Here is a 23,573-nt window from a genome sequence, read left to right as displayed (position 1 = left end):
GCCAACGTTGGTGGATGAGGTCACTATTCCAGTCTGAAACAGGTAGCCTGTTCATCTTTAAATTCAATTGAGAAGAGTGGTCAATTTAGAAATTAAAATGGATTCCAGCCATAAGGGACCAGTTAAGTCTTTTAAATAAATTATCCACAAGATCCAAGCCAATAAGAAGAAAAGCGATGTGAGCTCTACAAAGTAGCTCAGGAAACTTTAGAAATGAAATTGGCTCTATTTGACAGAAAGAAAGTCCAGACTCTGGTTCTCGTTCACTTGTAGGGTTCTGCGTGGCGAGACACAAAAGCATACTCAAGGACAAGGAAGGGACAGGGCACGAATAAAAATATTCATGTGACTGGTTAGCACTTACAGTGCTCACGCTATGTGGCATTCAAGCAGCCTTTGGTACCTTATTGCCCCCTTCTCCAGATGATTCAGCTGCCAGATTTCTCTCTCCCCAGATACCCTTTCTCTGAAAATTCAGACGCTGGTTAGAAGTCATTGAGATTCCTTGGATTTTTATTAAGATTTTCCAGTTTCTCAGAAACCATTCCCAGGCATCAAAGCTTCTGGAGAGTACGTGCAAATCAGATTTTATACTTTGAGTTCACCTGAGATAACAATGAAGTTATACGTTCATGTTCAAAGGCCCTTGAATGTGGGGCCTTACCTTCTGCTGGGAGGGCTCACGTTTGGAAGGAGGGACAGATACCTTGTGAAGATAAGAGCTGATACAGGAGGGCTAGAGGTGCTGCTCACAATGAGAACAATGGCAAGAAAACTGCAGAGCATTTATTTAAGGCCTGTTTAGGTTTCCAGGCAGCAAGGAAAACGTCCCCCAGAGCCTCAGACCCGACAGCCTCTTCGTGGCTTTTTCCAGTTGGTGGATTGGAACTTGTGTGCTCAGTTGGCGAGAAGGACAGTGAGTTTGAATTCTTTGGACTGGCAGGTGGGGGTCAGAGGGGATCTGACGATGGAGCAGGGGAGGAGATGTTACCTAACTACGAACGTTCTGGAAATTCGCGTCTCTTTTATACAAACTATTCTCTCTCTGCTGCAAGGCACCAAACAAGGCTCAGCCTGGGCGGGACCCTGGGCTCCCCAGAGGCCAGGGGAGGGACTGAGCTGTGGGATCGAGTTCCTGCCCTCCGTCTTCGGCAAGAACAGCTGCCAGGAAGACAGAGGAGCAAAACGAAAACACGTCCCCAGGCTGCAGGAGACTTACGAGCACCTCTTTTATAAACAGAGGACTGATTCTCTGAGCCCAGCTTCGGTAGTGTTGGCTTCGAAGACTGAAATTTTCCAAATTTTTCTGGGGTTGCTACGTCATGGCTATAAATGTTCTAAAGTGCAGCCTTCATTAGAGCTATGAATCAGTCCGACTGTTTTTGAACATACCGATCATCTATTTTTGATGCGGATGGCAAATGGCTAAAATCCGGTAGTAACAGACATCCGATGGAGTCTGGGAGTGTGTGTGTGTGTGTGTGTGTGTGTGTGTGTGTGTGTGTATAATATGTGCATTAGAGCTTGATGGCGTGGGGGGGTGGGTGGGGAGTGAGGAGGCTTTGAGACAAGACCACCAGCTAGACTCAGTCTTTAAAGACAGCAGAGGAGTTTATATGATGATTGCGTGTACATGCATGTGTGTAAGTTCACACACACACACACACACACACACACACACACCCCTCTAGTGACTTGTTGGCTTGCTTGTTGTCATACTAACTCTACCCTCAGTGGTGTGGTCCTCCCCACAGCTGATCTTAGAATAACTGAGCACGTGAGACTTGCACTTGAGTTGTTGTTTATGAGGACACAGGTGCCACATTCATTGCCCCCTGGTTTTCACCCATACTTATCCTGTTGTCTTCTTGACGTCCTCATGAATTCACACCTCGAGAGGAGAGTGGACTCCAGAGCGTGGTGTTTAAACCAGAGGGCCAACCTGAACAGTTGTCCTTAACCGTTGGAATTTAACAAGAGAAAGAATTTTCAATGAAAAAGCTGAGAACTCTGACGCCACTTAAGAGAATGTGGAAGCTGACACTTTGATTCTTCCCATAAATTTACCTTTCTCAATTAATGCCTTGGGGAAATGGAAATTACTGTAATTGGGGGTAATGGATACAGCAAAGTGTGCAAATTTGACCCGATTTATAAACCAAGGTTGATGGTGATTATGATTTAAATTTTTTTTCTCACTCTCTGCATTCCCTGAGTAAGGGCAGTGAGTTGCTCTTGGCTTTGATATTTAATATTGGGCCGATCTTTGCAGTCCATTTTCCTCCCTTCTACCCCCCCACGCGTACGCACATGCATACCCACACACAGGCACGTGTGCATGTGCACGCACACACTTTTTCTTCTTCGTCTTCAGGCACACTTAAAGGTCTGGAATGAGGTTCCAGAGTGATACCAGTTCAAGCCCCTGCCTCAAGCAACGCTGGCCAGCCACAGATCAAAGATGGTAATAGATCCTAGTAGTGGGGAGGGGGGGTCGAGGGCTAAGATCTCCTGGGGCCTCTGTTGTCATTTCTTCATGGGGCCAGAAAGGTTTCCTCAAAGTTGAACCAATCTCCTTTGTCTCTGATGCAGATTTACATTATTTAGGGTCTTTAAAGACAACTAAAATACATCTTATTTTGAAATGTAGAGGTTCTCAAAATTCCTCACCTGTCTGCGGATAAACTCAACACGCTGCAAATGCCACACAGACTCGGGCTGGCCATAGCTGTGTATGTGTCCCAATCTTTGGGAGGCATTCTTTCTGCTGTTTCCTTTAGGGTCTTATAAAAACAAGACCGTGTTATACGCTTTACTGGTTTATTCTTCTAATAGGTATCTTACTTGATCTTCAGTTCTCTACTGTTTTGTCTCTCTTTCTGATATTTGCTCACTTTGGTGCTTGGCAAAAAAAAAAAGGCATTTAAGGAATATTTGTGGAATGGATTAATGAAATGTACCTCAGCATTTCACAATTGCTATCAATGGATGTTATGCAGGAATAAGGTTCCATTGTCAAATCAGCTGAGGACATATCAGATAAAACAAAGTTGAGTAGGTTCCTTTTCTCTAGGGACCATCAGAGTGTAAAATGTCAATGTCCATAGTGTGTAAATAAAAGGGGGACGGGGTTCACTGAGCATCCTGGAGACATAGGTTCTCAGAGCAGTGCTGGGTATAAAGTAGTGTGCGTGTGTGTGTGTGTGTGTGTGTGTGTGTGTTAGTTGTTATTACTGATATTATTATTATTGTTATTACATTTGTCTTTGGAACCCCTTTCCATTAAATTTCTTAGGACTAGAGTTTCACTAAAACATTCTTTTGGGGAAGGCTGGCATACCCTCTCTTTGTATTAAGGGCACTCATTGATTCATATTACATTAATTAGGAATTTGAAATCATTCGTTGGGGCTAGCCTGACGTTCATCTTTCCATCGTTTATAACGATGTAGTTCGCTGGGAAATCAATCTGGCGAAACAAACATCAGGGAGAATTTAATTTTAACCAAGTGGAGTCTTCAAAAGGGGAAGCACCCATTTGTTTACTTAAGAAGTGTTGGTGTGCCGGGGACATCTAAGAAGACGGCCTGAATAAAAATAAAAATAAAAATAAAAATAAAAAAAAATAAAAACAAAAATAAAAATAAAAAAGAAGAAGCCTGCTGGGCCCCTTCCTGCCAGCATTGCATTATCTTGACTTCCTTTATGTGTTTAAAATCAGGACACCATGTCTGCAGTCTCCTGTCAGTCAGAACTAGTGAGGCCCCCCCCGCCTTAAGTTCTTGTTTTTACACTGAGTTGTGTCAGTATTAAATACATCATGGTTTTGAGGCTGATTTAGCCTACTCGTCAAGGTCGCTTTGGATCCTTTCTTGTGTCCTAACATGTGAGTTCGCTGCTCTTACAAGCGTTGGTCAATTCCTCGTCCTGACCACCCATTCAGACAAGAGTACAGGCTGGGAACCATGATCGCCCCTTCCCTGTACTCCATGGAACATCATGACTTTGCAATGTCCCCACAGGCTCAGGAGAGCCCTTCTGAGACTCTTAGACTATCACCTTTCTGTGTTGTTTCCAAAGTCAACATTCTTACTAAAGCCCCAGTAGACGGTGCCCCTGGCTGAGCCTGTTTCTGTGCCGCGTTTCATTGTCAGAGAAGGAGCTAGAAGGGATCCAACAGGATTTTCTCCCACGTTACAATCATGACTGTCTGCCTGCATTTGCAAAGGAACCCTTATTTGGAGCATTTATTTTAGTATTTAATCAAACGTCAAACTTTCATTGACTGGTCTGTAATCACCACTAAGGTAGGTCTTCCTCCCTCTGCTCCCTCTTTCCTTATCTCCCCCCATGTCTTTCCCTCTCCCACTTCCTTTTCTCCCCTCCTCCTTCCCTTCTTCTTCACTGAGTCCAAGTTTGCCCATTCCCAGGCCCCGGGAAACTCCCCCGTCTCCAGATCAAATATAATAGCTGGTGGCTCTTCAGCAGCACTTGCCTTGCAACGCGCAACTTTCCCGACCGCCTTTGGTGTTCTCATAAATCCGGCCAGAAAGAAACGCCTGCTGTACTCTGGATTTATGACTAGTAGCCCCGAAGAAAGTCACAAATTCATAAACACACATTCCAAAGTGGGATTTTAACACTGATCTTCTGTTGTCAACTTGAAGGAAAAAAAAAAAGATTTAAAGTTGAGTTTATTACAGCTCGAGAGGAGCTGGAAAAGGACTCAAGACAAATATTTTTGGGCTGAGAACATGTGTGAGGTCACTGTGCCCTCACAGTCTTCTCCCGGTAATGCCGCTGGTAATAGGAGACGGAGATCTGCAGTCTATTCCTGGGAGTTCCTCTGACTCATCCCGTTATCCGAGGACGATGCTTCTTATGTCTGCCTTACTCTCCCATCTGCAAAATGTGGATACACGTTCATGCTCTAACCTTCAGGCATCCTTGAATCTGGGGTTTTCTGCCGGGATCTGTCCTTCAGCAACTTCCGGGAAGTCACATTTGCAAGAGTGGCCGTGGGCCAGCCAGGCCAGGCATGGAGGGAAGTGGAGGGGACAGGGTCTTGGCAGCTGAACCTGGGGTCATTGCAGAGGTGAGGAGGCGTTCATCAGGCTATGCCCAGAAGGCCAAGTTTTGGGTCGTGGGCATATGCCAAGTCATTAGCTGCATGATTTTTGTAATGGCTTAGAGATGCTGAGGACATATACAGTTTAAAGTTTTTATAGGGTAATAGCTTCCTTTCACTTAAAGAGACTTGGGTGGACCGGAAAGGGTTTGGAGGTGGGCATGCCCGGCGACAGAAATCCAGGGACGCGCGCTCAAATGTTCAAGATCGGCCAAGCGGCGTGTGGAGATTTCTTCAAAGTCCTAGCTGTTTACCAGACGTCTCTTCTGCACTTGTAGTAACTGTGGTTTTGTTCCATACTTTCCGTGAGGATGCTGGACATCTACTGAGAAGAGATGTGAGAGGGCTCTCTGGAAACATCACATCTATTGGAAGGGTGAGGACGAGCAAATGGAGGTTTGTCCGTGGCCCGTGATTGAAGATCATTGGCAGTGACTGGCCTCCATGACAGGCAGCAAGGTTACAAGCAGAACATCAAATGACACCCATAAGGACACTAGAATGTCCCATACCTTCGATGTGTGTGACCAGACCACACAGCAATATCCATTCTGTGAAATGAAAGCTTTTAGAATGCTTGCAAAAGAAAAAAAAAAGTTCACGAGTTTAAAGATGGCTCTTTATCTTTCTATTTAATCCATTTAACTAAGAAACGAGAGAGATCAAACCACCATCGGTTCTGTTTCTTGTATTTCAGGAAGGAGTTGACTGAACGCAAGTCCAGGACTGACTCCTTATTAAAGGGATAAGGAGAGAGAACTCATCTCCAGGGTCCGAGTACCTGCTCGGAGAAAATGATATATCGTAATTAAGCACCAATGTATGAAGCACCTAGACTTTTAAAATGATTTTGGCCAATTAATTCTGATTAGCATGTGGAAACCATAAGGGCAGGAATCGTTATCTCACGCAACCAGTCCGGAGAGGCTGCCCCAGGACACAGGGTCACCTGGTACATCCGCCCAGACCCTCCGGATCCACAGGGCTTGAGAATGCACGGAGACATTGGTTCAGGTACTATCTTGCACCGGGGGAACGTGATGGTAGGACTGAGCCATGCATGGTAACAGAGGTCCCTAGGAAGTTTTGTTCTTCCTTCTCTCTTCTGGAAGCCTTATATGGGAAGTTTAATAACAATGCTGGTATTCACCACAAGCTTACTGCGTGCTGAGTAACAGGAAAATTTGCTTTTCCAGCACAGTGGCCCCATGATACTGATATAGCATTAATACCCGCGTGGTGTATTGTCGTACCAGGTAAGCGTGGGCGCTCGGAGCCAGATCAGTTGGATTCAAATCCCAGCTCCACCGTCTATGGGCTGTGACTTTGGGCACGTTTCTTGTCTTGAGCCCCAGGTGCTCCTCTGTAAAATGGGGGTAGTGTAAGCTTCCTGTCTCATGGGACTGTTACAATGATGAAATTGTATCATAAATGTCCAGTACTTAGCTTCTTACCTGATATTCAGTAATTTTTTTAAAAAAGTTCACTCATTTATTTTGAGAGAGAACACAAGTGGAAGAGGGATGGGGCGGGGGGTGTGGGGAACGCGCAAAGGATCCAAAGTGGGCTTACTTGGCTTGGTGAAGATCTCGTGGTGAAGGGGAGTGGGGTATACATCGGGAGGGGTTATATCCGGAATGATCCGACTTTGGCTAGACCTAGACTTGCTTTAGGGACTCAGGGTAAAGATGGACAAGATGTCGCTTCCCCAGACTCTGGCTTGCCCCTGCTTGGACCCTTGGTTCCACACGTGTGCACGTGATTTATTAAGTCTGAGATGCAATCGGTGTTGGTTAGAGTAAATAACATCCATTTCAATTTCTGCTGAGGAATGACCTTCTGTTATAGCAACAGATGCTGCCCGGAGTCTAGGCTCATATATCTCCAGGTACCAGCGAGGTGTTGCCTGTACCCCCATGGCGTTAAAGCATCGCAACATCGATAAGATGAGTGGCAGCGAGTGTGGAGTGGGCAGTGAGGCACGTGTGAAATGCAGCTGCTTTATTGAGGCAATTTTCTCTGTAGTTGAGTGACCTGCGGGGGCTTTTCAAGTTGGGCAAAAAAACCCAAAATAAAATCCGGTGAGCTTTGGGATAAACGGGCATACTAATTTATTATCTCTTCTCTTAGTAAAACATGCTGATTATAAAAGGAATGGGTGTTCCTTGAAAAACAATGAACAACTTCTAGTTTTGTTACCAAGAAGCCATCACTGTTAACTTTTCGGATGAGTTTCTCCTAGTATTATTTTGAATGGGTGTGTAGGCACGTGTGTGTGCGTCAACAGGGATTATGCAACGTGAAGAGATTTGCACCTTTCTTTCTCGTACTTCGTGCCTACTATAAACACTTCTCCACGTCATTCGATAATTTAAATAACGTGGTTTTCTATGCTTCCTTAGATTGCCCTGTATAGAGCGTGCCTTAGAAAATCATTAATATCAATTAAGTGTCTTCGCATTTTTCACTGTTACGAGTAATGTGGCAATGAGCATTCTTTCTTATAAATCTTTGACTGTGTGCCCTTAGGGGGGTCACGCAGGATAGATTCCTAGACATCCGTTTAGTGCATCTAAGTGTACGAATGGTTCAAAGAAATTAGTATAGGTGGCTAAGGTGGCCCTCCAGAAATGTGCCAGATTAACTTCCTGCCATCCGCGTGTGAAAGTGACCACTTCCCACACCCTCGCCAGCACCGAGCAGGTAAGCCAACTCTGTTCGTTCTGTCTTGTCTAACTTTCTAACACTTATCTTTAACTTCTTATGTTATTCTTTAAAAGTGGTCTTTCTCGTGTCATAAACTCAAATCGTACTGAAATATGAGAAGTAGAGAGGAGGTCTCCCTTTATTCTGACCTCCCCATATTCCTCTATGTGGATGTAAGGTGACTTATTTCACCGAGGTGATGAATGCGCTTACCCCTTTATCTCTGATCATTTATGGGCAACTTTGTGCAACATACATTTCAAGTGGGATTACGCCACCTGACTCCTTTGGATAGCTGCCTCCAAACTGCCTTCCAAAAATGTTGCACTGTTTTACAATTCTGTCAAAAGTGCACGAGAATGCCCATTTCCCCACATCTGCATCACCACTGGGTGTTACTGATCTTTTAATTTTTTCCACTCTTTGGGTAAAAAAATATGATCTCATTCTTGTTTTAATGTACATTTCTTGTGTTTCTGATAGTTAATTGTTTGATGTCCTTTTTTATTTTTGTCAGAAATGGCTATGGATTGTCACCTGTAGTGTTGGTTTATCCACTGCATTTGGATTGAAAAAATCTAGAAAACTGTTCCAACATTGCTGATCTTAAGACAAAAAAGCTTATTCCACATCCTATTCTGGTTCCTGTCTTACTTTTATATTATGTCCGAAATAGAATTTCCTTTTAAATGTGCCCTCACACAGGCCTCTGTCTTAGAAACCAGACTCCCTGTTGCTTAAGGCAAAAATCTTGAAGCCTTCTTTCATTTTTCTCTTCAAGGCTCGGACAAGGCCATCAACAAATGCTGTCAGCTCGAACTCGGGGACCATCCGAAGCCATTCGCTTTCCTCCATTCCCACTGCTGCCTCCCGTGCAAGCCACTATGGGCCCTTGGATAGAGTGGAGTCCTCACTTCCACCCTGGCAGTCAGCACCTCAGCACCTAGCGTGGCCTTTCACAAATGCCGATCAGATGACACCCCTCTGCTCAGACTGCTCTGTGCCTCCTGCCTCACCTAAGACAAAATCCACACTTCCTGCCCCGGCTCACGAGGTTCACTACTGCTGCTTTGTCTCTGCTCCAGCCACGCTGGCCTTCTGCAAACCGTCAAGGTCATCTCGTCTCGGGGTCCCTCAGCTCCTCCTTCCTCCAGGCATCCTCCTTTCCTGGGGTGGGCTCCACAATCCGCAGACGATCCCTCCCACTGATCACCCCTCATTACTCTGGGATATTTTTAAACCCATGGATATGACCTATTTCTAAGCTCTAGGAGAGTCTGTTTCATTTCATTCCCTTCTCCGCTCCCAGTGCCCAGAGAGGTGCCTGGCATAGAACAGGCTCTTGATAAATGTTGAGTTAACTAGTGAATGGGTGGAAAGATGCTACTTATGCACTACTTTTGGATGCCAGGCCTTTGTTTGTAGGGTTCCGGCAGGCTGCAATCCGTTAATCTGTTCAGTCTGTTTTTTAGAGATAATTTCTAAACTTCTGTCCTTCATGGCCGACGCAGAAGGCCTTTCTCAGCCTGATGTGATGTCTCCCTTCTTTGAGCCCCGTAGCGCCTCGTGCTTCTTGGAGACACCTAGTCCTTGCTGAGTATGTCCTGGGCCTTTAAGTCTCTAATTAAGTCCAACAGAATTTCAGGGTCTTGACGACATGTTTCCCCACCTGTTTCTTCCACAGCAGCCAGTATGGCGTCACACACAGGCTGGGGGCTCTACGAACATTTGCTCGTTTGAAACCATTCTTGCTGTCATTGCCTTGCATAGCATGTTGGGGCTGATAAAAATATTTCATGAAACATGCTCTGATCGGGTTCCTGTTTTCAAGAAAAACATCCCAACCTTGCCATCAGTTAGAACCTTACAGATTCTGAACTGGAGTGAGGTGGGACGTGGGGAGGGAGGGGGTCAGGAATACGCCAGAGGTTTGACCTGAGCACGTTGGGAGCGTGGGGAGCGATTCTGTATAAATCGGGGCTACTCTTTCTTCCCAACTCAAAAACTCATTAGAATATCTATGGAGACAGTCCTCCAGCCTCTGTTTTTCTTAATTTGACAAACCCACGTTGGCCCTGTTTATCTCTCGATGTATTTCCAAAGACTGTCATATTTCTGGTTTCCTGATGAATTGGGCTGCTCGTGGCTGGGCAGCCGGGGCTGGTGACATCACTGCAGGGTGTCTGCATTCGGTCTAAATGACAAGGGCTGACACTTTGCTCAGCGTCTCCCTCTTGCTTGCAGGGATGAGGAAGGGAACATCTGTAGGTGGTAACCGGGAAGGCAAACTTACAGGGAAAAGGGTATGGTGGGGTGGGTGGAACAGACAGCTGGGCAGTTGGGGCAGGGAGAAGAGAGGCTCTCGCATTGTCCAGTGTTCCTTGAAATCTCCTCGTGCAACATGACATCATGGACAACACCCTGCCCGAAACAGCCTTTACATGGCCATCTGGCACTTGACTTTCCTAGGACTTGAACTTTGCTGCCGAAAGTCTGTCTCACCTCGCGAGTTGTCTTTTACCTCCCTTGTCTCACACTGTCCCCAGGGCAGCGGATCCTACGTGCGTACATTCTTGGAAGAGTGCAGCACAGATTAGACACAGTTTTTTATTCCCCTCTCTCTTAATTTCCTTTCTATTACTCCATTGTCAAGTTTCCAATACTATAATTTTATCTGTTACCAAGATGCCAAGGATAAAGCCATTTTCTTTGACACAATCATTATTTTAGGGCTTCCTATAGAATTTACTCTGCTTAAACATGTTGTAGGATTGATTTTTGCACTTCTTAATGCCTTGAGCTTTTCACTTACAGCAGATTTTTTAAAGGAGCAGAAATGAGACTCAGCCAATCCTTGGCTTTGTGGTGAGGTTGGCCTTTGATGCCGTGGAGGAGAGTGACAGCTGCAGGTGCCAGGGGGACGGAGATGGGCAGAAGGGGGATTGAGGCTCTTGTTATTCCAAGATGTTGGTGGACAATGGCTGACAAATCTTCCCAAAACACTGGGACAAGGTACAAATTTTGCTTCTGCTCTATGAGAATTTTCACCTCTTAAAATATTCATTTCCCTCTTCTTGCCTCTTTTAGGAAGACCATCAGAGTAGAGGGGATGGGTAGGCTAGTGCACAAGAACATTAAAGAAATGCAGCCAATAATTACTGAGTGACTGAGGACATGTGACTGTGTGTTGATGCATGGTGTGGATAGAGGAGAGGAAGCCCATTCACCTGGTTCTAGCAAGGGACACTGAAGGGTGCTCCTGGACCCTGAATAGGACTCAGAGGTCCTGTTTCACCTGGAGGTGATGGTAACAACCCAACCATGGTGACTAGCTCAGCTCATGTGTGTTGAGCACCGGGGTCAGCTGTTACTCATCTGACCTCAGTTTACCCTCCCAAGGCAGTTACCATTCTTAGCCCATCTTAGAGAACAGGATATGTAACATGTGAAGGATCGGATCACTTATACAAAATGGCAAAGGTATCAAATGATGGCTCTGAAATTCAAACCCAGGTCTGTCTGATCAAGGAGTCCATCCAAATTTAAGATCACAAGTGTCTCAGGTCAAGGAATTGAGGAACGGTGCTAGACTGTTGCACTTGGCATCTGGGCTGTTTGATGGAATTGGATGAACTCCAGACAGCACGAGGAGCCTTCGGACACTTCAGGCAGCTTTGCCGCTGTTACATCCTGCTCACCCAACGTGCACATGTGTGTGACCACTGCTCACCTGCCCCAGGTCACTTCGGGACCAGGACAGGGCAGGGTGCTTAGCTCTCTGTGTTTGTCCTAGTCTGCTTGTATGGGGAAGAACGGGAGGAAGAAGAAGCCACGTGGCCAGGATAGAATGGGGCTAACATGGGCAAAGTTGGCCAACAATTCCTGGAAGTCTTACGTAAAATCCTCAGAGAATCTTTGGTTTCAGGAATAGGATGTGAGGTTGGGAAATGCTAAGATCTCGGGAAAGCTGATACCTGGAGGCTGATTCCTGGACACTAGTAGCCTGAATTTTTTTTTTTTTTTCATTTTATTGTATCGCACCGTTTGAAATTAGGAAGCTTACAAAGGTGTTGAGTCCTTTGAGTCGCCACGGACCCTAAAAAATATCAAATGGCTTTTGAAGTCAGGAACACATGAATGTAAAATTGTTTAAAAGGCTCTCTTTCTAACAGTTAAGGTTAACTGCGCCAAGAAAATGGCAGTTTTATCTGGGCAGAGATGAAAGGAGACTTTCAAACGTGGAGAAGGCAGGCTAACATCGATCAAGCACCTATCTGCCACGCAGTAGGTCCCTGTGGTGAGGTAGATGTTATTGTCTTCCATTTGATGGACGGGGAAACTGAGACTCAGAGATGAAGAGCAGTGAGTGAAGGAGGCAACAAGGGTGCTGGACAAAGAGGCAGCTAACCAGGAGAAAGCCACGATACGGAAGTTTCTAGAAATGGGTAGGAGTGGTCAGTGACGACGCCCCTTTCTCTAGACTTCATGGGAACGTCCTCTTTTGCTAACATGCTCTTTTTTCAGTCAAGACCCAGCAGTCTGGGTTCTTGTCTTCTTTTGTGTTCAAACATGTTTCCTTGAAATGCAAACCTGGCTGCGTGGGCTAGACCAGGATATTCCCATATCTCCCCCCTCCTCGCTTATAAACCCTCCCTTAGGGCTGGGTCCTCCTCATATGGTTGGCTTTACCCATTACCTGTTGATGATTTGAGTTCCAGTGTCACATATCTCTTTAGTGACCGAGTTGTTCAGAACACTTGATTTTCCCCTTGGGTAGCAATGAGACATTTCTCTGGAGAAAGGAGATAGTAATAATTTGGGTAAGCTGAAAGAAAAGAGCAGGGCTCCCACAAAGGGTTGTGACTTTTTTTTTAATGTTTATTTTTGAGAGAGAGAGGCGGAGAGCGCAAGTGGGGGAGGGGCAAAGAGAGAGGGGGACAGGGTATCAGAAGCCCAGAGCCACATGCAGGGCTCCAGCTCACAAACTGGGAGATCATGACCTGAACGGAAGTCAGCCACTCAACCGACCTTGCCACCCAGGGGCCCCCGGTTGCGACTTTCACGCACCAGCCGTGCCGTGGGCATCCCCTTCATGGTCTGGCCCCCGCATCTGCCCAACATGGACAGAGAAGCCGTGTGGACCTAACTCCTACCAAGAGATGCTATGTGCTACATGCAACCTTGACTGTGGCAGCTGAGAAGGGCAGGGAGTGTAGACATTATTACACACGGGGCCCTGTTCTGCCTCCCAGGGATTCCTCCGGCCAATGATCCTGGCTCTATTTCAACAAGGCCACCGTCTTAGGCAGCCTTCTGTGTCCCTTCTGTGAGATGCTGATGAGACGAAATAGGCTGTATTTTTTTCTCCATTGAGCCCTTAATACTGTCTTTGAAAACAATTGCAAGAGTTGCTACCGATTAATTTTGCTTTATCCACTTAGAATGCCACCTTTTGAACTGTATATGGAAACTTAAGGAGCACGACAGGGAAATTTTTGCTTGGAGTTCAAATCTCTAGCACTGTGGTCAGCAGAATTTCAGTAGGAGTCGTATGATGCAATTGCTCCCATAAAATTCTGTTTGGGCCAACTCTCCCTCACTCAATAACTGCACCGACTGCCTGCCAGTGCCAGAGGGGTTGGGATAATGTGAGCCAGAGAGAGTCCATTAGGAGGAAGCAGTTGTCTATATTATATATATTCTCCCGCATGTGTATATGAAGGAAAGCGCAATACCGCATTTATTGTATTTGGAGCAGAGTTTCTCCACGGCAGCACCCGTGTCATTCGAGGCCGGATAGTTCTCTGCTGTGGGGCTGTCCTATGCACTGTGGTATGTTTACAGCGTCCCGAGCCTCTACCCACCAAAACCTAGTGGCCCTCCCCCTGTTATGATCATGAAAATTGTCTCCAAATATGACTAAATGCTCGCTGGGGCACCAAATAACCCCTGGTGAGAAGTCTCCACTGAAAAGGCATTTAAGGGACACTTGGAGGAAGACAGCGACAGTGAGTGGAACCCAGCAAGGGAATAAGGGTCCGATGGGGAGCCAAAGGGTCTTCTCCAGGCAAGAACAAAGAATTACAGATGGAATTATTCTTCGAAATAAGGGGTCATTCTTTAAATAAAAATAACTACCATTTACTCCATTGATGGCAACGTTTTAAATGCATTACCTCACCCACCCATTTCACAGACATGAAAACAAAGGCTCAGGAAGGCACAGAGACCTGTTAAAGGCATAGATTTGTATCAGTCGACACAGATGTTCCTCCCTGGGCTCCTGATCAATTAATATTCTAAAAATGGATCCACGACTTGTGCCAGGTGCTAGTCTCACCGCCCCCCCCCCCACCCCGCCGCCTTGTCAAGACCCCAAAACAAGTAAGGTCAGGGAGCGGGGAACTGTACACTTAAGACAAAGGTGTCATTTGTCATTTAGGAGACAGAGGGAGGAGGCAAGGCGCACTGATGGGATAATAATCTCTGAAACTACTTACATTACTCTTTTATGGATATCTGTGGGTTGTCTTGACAGGAACCCCTGGCTCACAATCTCTCAGTGCCTTGTTGCCTCCGAATCGGGGTCAAATCTTCACAATGTGAAGAGCCCTCCCCCATCGCTCGGATCGTCTCCTACCACCCGCCCCTTACTCAGTCAGTTGGCTTGGGGTTCCTGGAACCCCTGGGTCATGCCAGGGCCTTTGCACGTGATGATTCATCCAACTAGCACATCCTTCCTCAGCTGGCTGGCGGGGGAGCCTCTCCCTCCGTCAAGGGTTCACGAAAACGGCACCTCTCTGAGGCCTCCCCCTTTTCTTCATGGCAACGATCTTCTGGCTTAACTATAGATCCCGTTTACTTCGCTCCCTGTCTGGCTTCCCTTTGTAGAATGCAAATCCCATGCAGGTGCAAAGTTTTGTCTGTTGTTCTCACCGCTGTATGCCTTAGAACGGTATGTCTGGCACATAGTAGGTGCTATTGAATCAGTGAGTAAATCTCCTCGCTGGATAGGTTGGTGGGAGAAAGTGAAAGGTGCGTGGGATGGGTGCGTCCAAGTGTGGGAAGAAGGAAACTGAGCTCCGTCTTGAGCACCAGACCCTATGCCTCTCCCTTTGGGCGCTCTCCTACCTGCCGCGTGAGCCAGGCGGTTCCGGGAAAAAGGCGAAAGAGGTGACCTGGTCCTTTTCTGAGTAGTCATGGTCTGTTGGATCTTTGTGAGTTTGAGCTTGCCTTGGCCTGAAAAGAATAATCACATTTGGGGGAATAAAAGTAATTACTCCGTATTGCTTAATACATCTAATAACTGTTGAATAAAGGATATAAAAATTTCCTTGCTTTTCACCTTAGTAAATGTCACTCAGTCTATAACCTAATTACTTCAATTTTCCATTTAGAAAATTAATTCCTTTGGAAGGCATGAAAAAGTGGCTGAGAAATTTTCCTTTCTGGCCAAAGACTTAGAAACGCAGATGAGTTCAAAGACCTCCCAGTTATCAGAGGTCAAGAGCAGAGCTTTGAAGTTGGCTAAATGGACTTCTACTTCTGTCCTTGCTCCTTGAGATTGACCTGCAGTAAATCAATTAAAGCAGATACGAGAGTCTCTGTTTTCTCTCTGTCCTCTTCCTACTTTTAATTTCTTCCTGAAGGGACTTACCTGATACACAGAGGTCTTAGCAGTGACATTAAATAGGGTAGGAAGGGCCTCGTGTCCCTATAACTTAGTTTCCCCATTTGGGAAAAGGAGAAGAGAAATGAAATTAATTGTGTCGACTACCTACCGTGTGCCAGACTTTTAGCTGGGCATTCTGCATATCTTGTGTTCTTAATTCCCATATCTTGGTTAAATGAAGAAACGAATAGCTGAGTCATGAACACGTAAATATTGTCTAACATTTACGAAGGCCAGCTCTCTCGCAAGTATTATGCTAAGTCTCTTACATAAGTTTTCTCAATCCCCGTAACAACTCCGTAAGAATTGTAACTGTATTATTAGCTCCCTCTTCTAGGTAAAAAAAAGTGGGTGTTTAGTGAAGATAATTTGCCCCAATCCCTTAACTTGTCAGCAGAGCCTGATTTTGAGGTATTATTTTTTTCCTGGTTTAACCCAAGCTCAAAAGCTTTCGGTAGCGTTTTCAAGATCACCAAGCTAGCATGCGGCAGACCAGCCTGCAAAATATTTCTTCATTACACGACACGCTTATCTTCTTCAGAGTGGTTTCGTGCAGCCTGCACGATGCACCATGTACCGCTGAGATAATCCTTGGATGCAAACGTGGGCTCACCCGTGTGTGCTGGTGACTGAACAGAGGCGAGACGTGCCGCCGTGGGCTCCCTGGTGCCGGGCAACTTGCTGCCGACTCAAGTCTCTTCTCTGCCCTCCAATGTGAGGCCCGGGGAGCAGGTGGCCAAGGGGAGAGCCGCATCACAGCGGTTTCTGTGGTTCCTGCTTGGAGCAGGGAAGCTGCCGATGGGTAGGGGGGGTGCCCTTCGAGAGCTGGGCAGAGACAGAGATGTGCCCACGGGGAGGGAGGGCCCGGCTGGCCCATGGACGGTGAAACGAACACATTACCCAGGGGCGACCAAACGTTAGACAGGTGTTTTGGTTGGAAAAGGAGCAAATGCCCTCTTTGGCAGGTCCTATCTATACTAACTTCGCATTCCAAGTGTGGCCCAAATGCCTTCCCTGCTGAAAGAAAGCTCCTGGAGGCAGGGATTTGGGATGGGAAGTGGCTCACCGGGGTCTGGAGCGGCCTTATCATGCCACTGCAGCCTCATGATGAGAACTGACTCACCAAATACTAATTACAAGTTTTCTCTGGCCAAGGAGACTTGAATAGACCTTTGGCTTTTTGTTCTTTTCACCCAGTGATAAAAATTGATTGTGGCCGAACCTGAACGCTGGTCACTTTTCTCCTTTCTCTGGCTCCCTCTGCACAGTAAGTGCAAAGTCTCCAAGCAGAGGAACTTCCTGCACGGCTCCCTCGTTCTAAGGTGACGTGTTCTCAGGGCTCTGTGAGCACAATCCCTGTTTTGGCCCTCGTGGGGCCTCAGTCCGTATCATGACTCAGACACGGATGATGGCGATGTCTGGCGAATGTCCACGTGTGGGAAAAAGAATGATGTTCCTTTCCTTAAACCACCTGACGCAATTCCTGGGGGGGAGCTTTTCACAGAATAAGGAAGGGCAGCTGTGGGGAGGCTCGGGTTTCCCAAGGCCCTGACCCGGCTGCAGTGAGAACAGGGGAACTGCCATGGGGCTCGGCAGCCAGCAGAATTCAATCCTAGTTTCTCCAGGGGGACTGGGTGTGCTTGGAGAAATCGCTGACAGAAATACAAGGGCCACCTCTTTCTTGCTCTTGAACTTTAAACATGTGCAGATCGATGGGCTTCTGTTATTAAAAAGGATGATCAAAATGGTTTTCTGAAAGACCAAAGTTCTTTTCCAAGTAGAATGCATCATTCTACTAGAAATTACTGGTGAGGAAAACCTAGAGATTACTGGTGAGGAGGATAATGGGCTTTCCCCCCTTAAGTTTACAGAAGAATTCAGACCTGCACAAGGGTAGGTGCGGAAGATTGATGGGCAAATATTAGTAGGGTTTCACATTCTTGACATGGGCCAATGGGGCTTGCCCCCAAGGCACACTGCTTCTGGCAAATGCTTCTTTTGTTCTTGTCTGATTCCCTGAGACTCTCTACTGATGATGTTCCATGAAGGCGGGCAAGCAAATAAATAAGTAAATATAAAATAAATAAAAAATAGTTATTGACTGAGAGGCGGCTGAGAGTACGACACACATCTTTAATTTCACGGTGGCATTTTACGTACAGCGTATGTTCAAAAGTTAGGAGCTTTAATACTTTAAGACTCAAAGAAAGAACTGTAATTCGTTTTCACTCGTCGGGATGGTGAACCTGTCAGGAACTGCGTGGGGTGCTGGGGATAACAGTTTATTGTGACAATAAGAAATTGGCCTTGGACTGTGCAGAAGAGCAAACAAGTGACTGAATGAGTGTCCGGCAGGGTCGATGGCTCAAATGTGGCATTATTTGAAATTGTGCTATTTCTTAGACAGATCAAGCCTACATTTTATTTATTTGTACCTTCTGTTTTTATATTGAGAACGTATTAGTTTTTTTTAAATGTTTGTTTTTGAGAGAGAGAGAGACAGACAGAGACAGAGAGAGAGAGAATGGGTGTAAGCAGCAGAGGGGCAGAAAGAGAGGGAGACACAGAATCCGAAGCAGGTTCCAGGCTTCGAGCTGTCAGCACAGAGCCTGACATGGGGCTCGAAGTCACAGACTTCAAGATCATGACCTGAGCTGAAGTCAGACGCCCAACGGACTGAGTCACCCAGGTGCCCTGAGAATGTATTAGTTTTTAAAGCGAATAATTTGTATTATAAAATATACAATATATACTTTGCATCCTGTTCAAAATGCGTGTGGTACCTTTGTGAAGGGATGTTTCCTCTTAAGGAGGGAAGCAAGGCATTCGGTGAAGGAGGGCGGATGCGTATGGGCAGTGGACTTAGCCCTTTGATGTGGCAGGAGCTTCAGAAGCCATAACGAGGATACTGTTGATGTTTCATTTGCCTTCTTGGTTTCTAAATATCTTGCACTGCATTAAGTTGAAGCACATGAATTGGTTACATTTGCCCATTTCTGATCTATAAAAATGGGAATTTCAGACAAATGATCCTGACAGCAATAAGTTATGGTAACTATACTACATAAGCATAGTAACAACCTCAAGTGGGCTACAATTGTCAATGGAGTCCTTTGTGGAAGGGTTTCCCAGCTTTTCAACTCCCCGGCATGTCCTGAGTGGTGCAAGATGGGACTTGAGGGGCCCTGGGGAAGAGTTGAGCGGAGTTGGCTAACCCCCATCCTCCACGGGAGGTGACGGTGGAAAAGCTCCCTGAACTTGGCCTGACAGCCGTTCTCTCCAAAGCTACTGCTGGGGCAGAGACAAGGCAGAAACATTTCCTCCAAGGTGAAAGCCGGCAGCCTCTCCCTGGGGGGTTGTGACAGGTGTGGATAGGCTTCCAGGTGAGGGAGGGTGGAGTCTCCCTTCCCCACTCTTGCTCCTTTTTTAGACTTTGAGAGGCCACACTGCTCAATTTCTGTCAACAAGGTGCTTCAGGGCATCTTCCTTATCTGGATTATCTTTAAGCCTCATTACTTGCCTGAGGGTATCTTGGTACAATGCTAACTCCTAAAACAATTTACACCCCCAAACAATATTCTAAAGCTCAGCTGGGCTCTGTGAAGATCCACTGAAGAGTTGATTGAATCATTTTTTTTCCGGTGTGTAACTCGTGAATGATAGATGCAAAACTATGTCTGCTTGTGGAATATTCCTGAGTTGGACTTAGGAGCATTTTGAGACCTTTTTAGAAGGTATTTTCTAAAAGCAAGATGTTCTCCTGAAAAGGTGCTGCAAAATCAACATCGATTCTCAGGGTGAGGCATATGCCATGCACCTTACTGGTTTTTTCTGTATCAGAACCAATTCCAGACCAATAGACATAACTTTGAGCTTTAAAGAGTGCTGACCTTAATAACTTTGCCGAAGGCCTCGGGAGAAACTACCGCGAAGGGTTCTCTATTGCCGCACACAACACATGGAAATGACTTCCAGCTTGCTCTCTCAGAGACTTATCAGTATTGCTGCCCAAAACCATAAGATATGCTCCCCTTGAAATTTCCAATGCCTGTTTTAATTATGATAATGCTACCAGCTAAAACAGGTTTCACAAGATAAACCCTGAAGTTTTAGTGACTTAGCCCAGTGGAATTTATTGCTTATGTAATAACCAACAAGTGAGCTCAGTGGATGGTTTGCCACATGGTGATTCAGGGATACAAGCTCCTTCCCTATCGGGGCGCCATGATTGTCTCCATGTGGCTTCCAGGTTCACTGTGGAAACCAAACAAAAGAGTGGCAAAAGCGTATGTGTTTCTTAATTCAGTCCAGAAATGGCACCTATTACTTCTACTTATGCTCCCTATTAGTAAGAACTAGTATCATGGTTCCATCTAGATGCAAGAGGAACTGGAACATTAGTCTCCTTGCAACAGGACTGCACTGAAGAGACCTGTATCCTTGTTGGGCAGCTGGCTTTCTGCCACAGTAGAATATGATTCTTTTGGTTTGTTATCATTAAAGAATCAAGATATCTCAAGGACATGTGCCTGGAATTTTTTTTTTTTTTTCTGAAGGATTGTGAAGAGCATCCATTCTAGAAAGGTTGCTTCTCCTTGGAGAATCTGCTTTATCCCAGATAGGCAGCCTGCAGGGGTGTGACAATGCACAGCCTCTTCAGAGTCTCACCTCCTTGACTCCTGGTGCTCCATTGACTCTGGGAAGTCATCTCCTGCCTTCACGCGAGAGATGGCAATTCTATTAGAAATGCCGCCTTTGATTTCTGTGACATATAGTGATGTAGCATCATTAGGGAGATGCTTTGCTTGGGCCATTATAAATGTCAAATTTGGTTCAGTCGGCGAGTACCGTTGGAGGACTTCACGGTGAATGCTGCATGCAGCATAATCCCGCAAACTTGTCTAGGAAATCTCCGATATCGCATGGTGGAGACAGTTGACATGGCTTTTCAGTAACTCAGGGATGTCTCCCCAGGCTCCTGATTTCATTTGTAAAATTTGAATCTCCAAACAATGATTGATAGCTCTGGTTAAACGTGTGCCATGATTCTACAAATGCATTACATATTTTATTCTTTTGTATAGCGGAAACATGGAGGGATATTCATGGATGAGCATAAGTGGGTTAATTTGCAATCAGGCCTTTTAATTTTTTTTTTTTGAATAAGTAGGCTCCATGCCCAGTGCAGAGTTCAACTCGGGGCTTGAACTCACAACCCTGAGATCAAGACCTGAGCTGAGATCAAGAGTCAGATGCTTAACAACTGTGTCACCCAGGAGGCCCCCCGAGACCTTGTAACCTTTTACGCTTTGGTTACTCATCCAGTGTGAATGCCAATAGTGCCCATGTCGTTGAGCATGCTTGGGTACTCCAGAATCATCTCCTCACTTTAAAGTCAGGCTGATTAGCAACCTCGATTCCATCTGCACCTTAATTCCTCCTTGCCAAGTGGTCTAGCATATTCATGGGTTTGGGGCGCTAGGATGTAGACATCTTTGGGGACCACTCCTTCGCTTTGTTGTTATTAAAACGTTTGAACTTGAGGGAGGGAGCCAAAACATAAGAGACTCCTAAATACTAAGAACAAACTGAGGGTTTATGGGGGGTGGGAGGGAGGGGAGGGTGGGTGATGGGCATCGAGGAGGGCACCTGTTGGGATGAGCACTGGGTGTTGTATGGAAACCAAGTTGACAATAAATTTCATAATAAAAAAAATAAAGAACAGGGAAGAAAAAAAATAAAATAAAGTGTTTGAACCTCTTAAGGTCTGATATACTCGCTGCACTGCTCTGTCTTTGCTGTTTGTAGACTGAACTCCTCTTAATATAAGAATCTTCCAAAGTAGTTTCTTCATGTCTAATTCCTGTTTTTGCTCCAAAGCAGCTATTTTAAGCACAGTGGACCAGAATAGAGAGAGTGTTCTATTATTTCCCTGTAACTATTAAAAGCAGAATAATGCATATTATCATTTTTCCCTTTTGGAGACTGTGATGTCACTAGAAAACAGGTCTCATTTGGTAGCCAATATAAACCAGCGAGAGATCAGCAAACATTCTATCCGGGAGGCATGTACTTCTGCAAAAACAAATCTGGAATGACGCCATATTAATTCTCTGCACTACGTAGGACACTCAAAAGGACAAAAACAAAAATTAAAGTTGAAAAAAATCCCGCATGGTTGGACTTGCTATTCTCTGGCCCACGGCCCCTTCTGGGAGTATTTGTATTTGCTTACTTATCAACATCGTTGGTCATTTCGGAGGGTGGCTCTGATGGTGGGTTTCCAGGCCACTGGGTAGAAGAGGGTGTGAGGATTCCTACGCGTCTTATATTAAGGCTGGCCTTGCCACCTGTGTTCATGGCCATTCTTTCCATTCTCTGTGTCCTTTTACATCTCTTCAAAGGGACTTGAGTGGTAGTTCCTTAGAGAGAAAAGGTACTCTGCTGGGTGGGCGGGAGGACTAGTTTCCTGGCATTAAGCCTCTCTCTGACACGGATACCCATCGGTGTGCAGCGGGCGTGGGCCCAGTTTCCGCACCCCCGGCTCCCTCCGTCCTCCCTGGGCACCGCCCCAGAGGATCTTCCTGTCCAGCCAGGAGGCCTGAGCCCGGAGGCCTGGCTGCGGGAGGGCTGGGGGACCAGCCTCAGAGGGGGCAGCAGGAAGGGACAGAAATTGGAGAGATGTGGATAAACTGCATTTAGCAAATAGCACAATGCGTGTATGGGCACAGTGGCCTTTTCCACAGGCAGATTATCCCCGCCAGCGGCTTGGCCGTGTGCAAAAGGAGGGAGAAAGGAGCCGAGAGCTGCAGAAAGGGAGAGGCGGGGGGTAGCAGCAATCAATGCTGTCCTTTGTGCCGCCTGACATTGGAGGGGCTTGTGATCGGCCATTGCCGGCTCCTTTATCTAAATGTATCTCCCCAGCTGCCAGGCGCTGCTGATAGGCGCGGGACGCGTGATGGCCCTGGCAGATATGAGCCACCTCCCCGACGCTGGTGCTGTCACTCTCCAGCGGGGCCGCTCCTCCCTCTCCACGGCGAGATGCGAGGCGTCCCTTCTGAGGCCCAGACACGTTCTTTGCTCCTCCCGTGGGCCTGGTGAAACACACAGAAGGACCCGACCCCAGACAAATCCCAAACAAACAAAGGCCACCTGGGAGGCAGCCGGGGTCCACGGAAAGACGGACAGACAGCAAAGAAAGCTTGCCCTTCTTCCTTTAGACCAGACGCTCTTCTCCGGTGCCTGTCCTTCTGTCCCCAGCTGGGGCAGAAGCCGTCCAGCACGCACACCGCCCCCCTCTCCTCTTCAGACCCCGACACGAGATCCCCATGATGTGTTGACTGGCACCCGGTTTGGATTTTGCTTTCTACTCTTTCTCCAGCCCCACGCCTGCAAACACGCCTACCTAACGCGACGCCCAGCGCACATCGCCCTTGACCAAATACACTTCCTGGCCGCAGGGGTGATCACAGGCTGGACGACACTTCTACTGGGCATCTGGCATGATCTGAGGTAGCGTGGGGCCGGGGAAATTGAGAGGCCCCCTCGTGACGGTTAGGATGATGACCACCCCAAAGGCGAGTGCCGTGGAGGTGTGGCATAAAGGGGATTTGTGCACACTGTCTGTGGGGGCGCAAGGAGATTCCACTGCTGTGGAAACAAGTACGGAGGCTCCTCAAAATCTTAAAAGTAGAAGTGCCCCATGATCCGACCATCCCGGTTCTGAGTACGTATCCAAAAGAATTGAAATCAGGATCTCGAAGAGATTACATATCTACTCTCCTCTGATCGGGGTGGCATTAGTCACAAGAGCCAAGATATGGAGACAACCCAAGGGCTCATCAGCGCATGAGTGGTAAGGGAAGTGTGGCAGAAACGTACAACGGAATAGTATTCAGACTTAAAAAAGAAGTCAGTCCTACAACAAGTGACAGCATGGATGAAACTTGAGGACGTCATACTAAATGAGTTGAGTTAGTCACAGAATGACACATGCTGCATGGTCCCATTTATACGAGGTATGCAAAGTAGGAAATCCATAGAAGCAAAGAGTGGGTGATGGTGGCC

At 46.5% G+C, this 23,573-nt stretch overlaps 1 long non-coding RNA gene across 1 annotated transcript; it reads left to right on the top strand.

Moving 5' to 3' along the window:
- The first annotated feature begins 845 nt into the window (after positions 1–845).
- LOC106985041 (uncharacterized) lies at positions 846–9,091 on the top strand. Its single transcript, XR_008298215.1, has 2 exons — positions 846–2,464; positions 8,616–9,091. It is a non-coding gene; the product is annotated as an uncharacterized LOC106985041 (long non-coding RNA).
- The last annotated feature ends 14,482 nt before the right edge of the window (positions 9,092–23,573 follow it).

This window comes from Acinonyx jubatus, chromosome B2 (genome assembly GCF_027475565.1).
Source record: "Acinonyx jubatus isolate Ajub_Pintada_27869175 chromosome B2, VMU_Ajub_asm_v1.0, whole genome shotgun sequence".
NCBI classification, from domain to species: Eukaryota; Metazoa; Chordata; class Mammalia; order Carnivora; family Felidae; genus Acinonyx; species Acinonyx jubatus.
The sequence above is the reverse complement of the archived record's forward strand: the minus strand, read 5'-3'. Positions and strand labels throughout refer to the sequence as shown.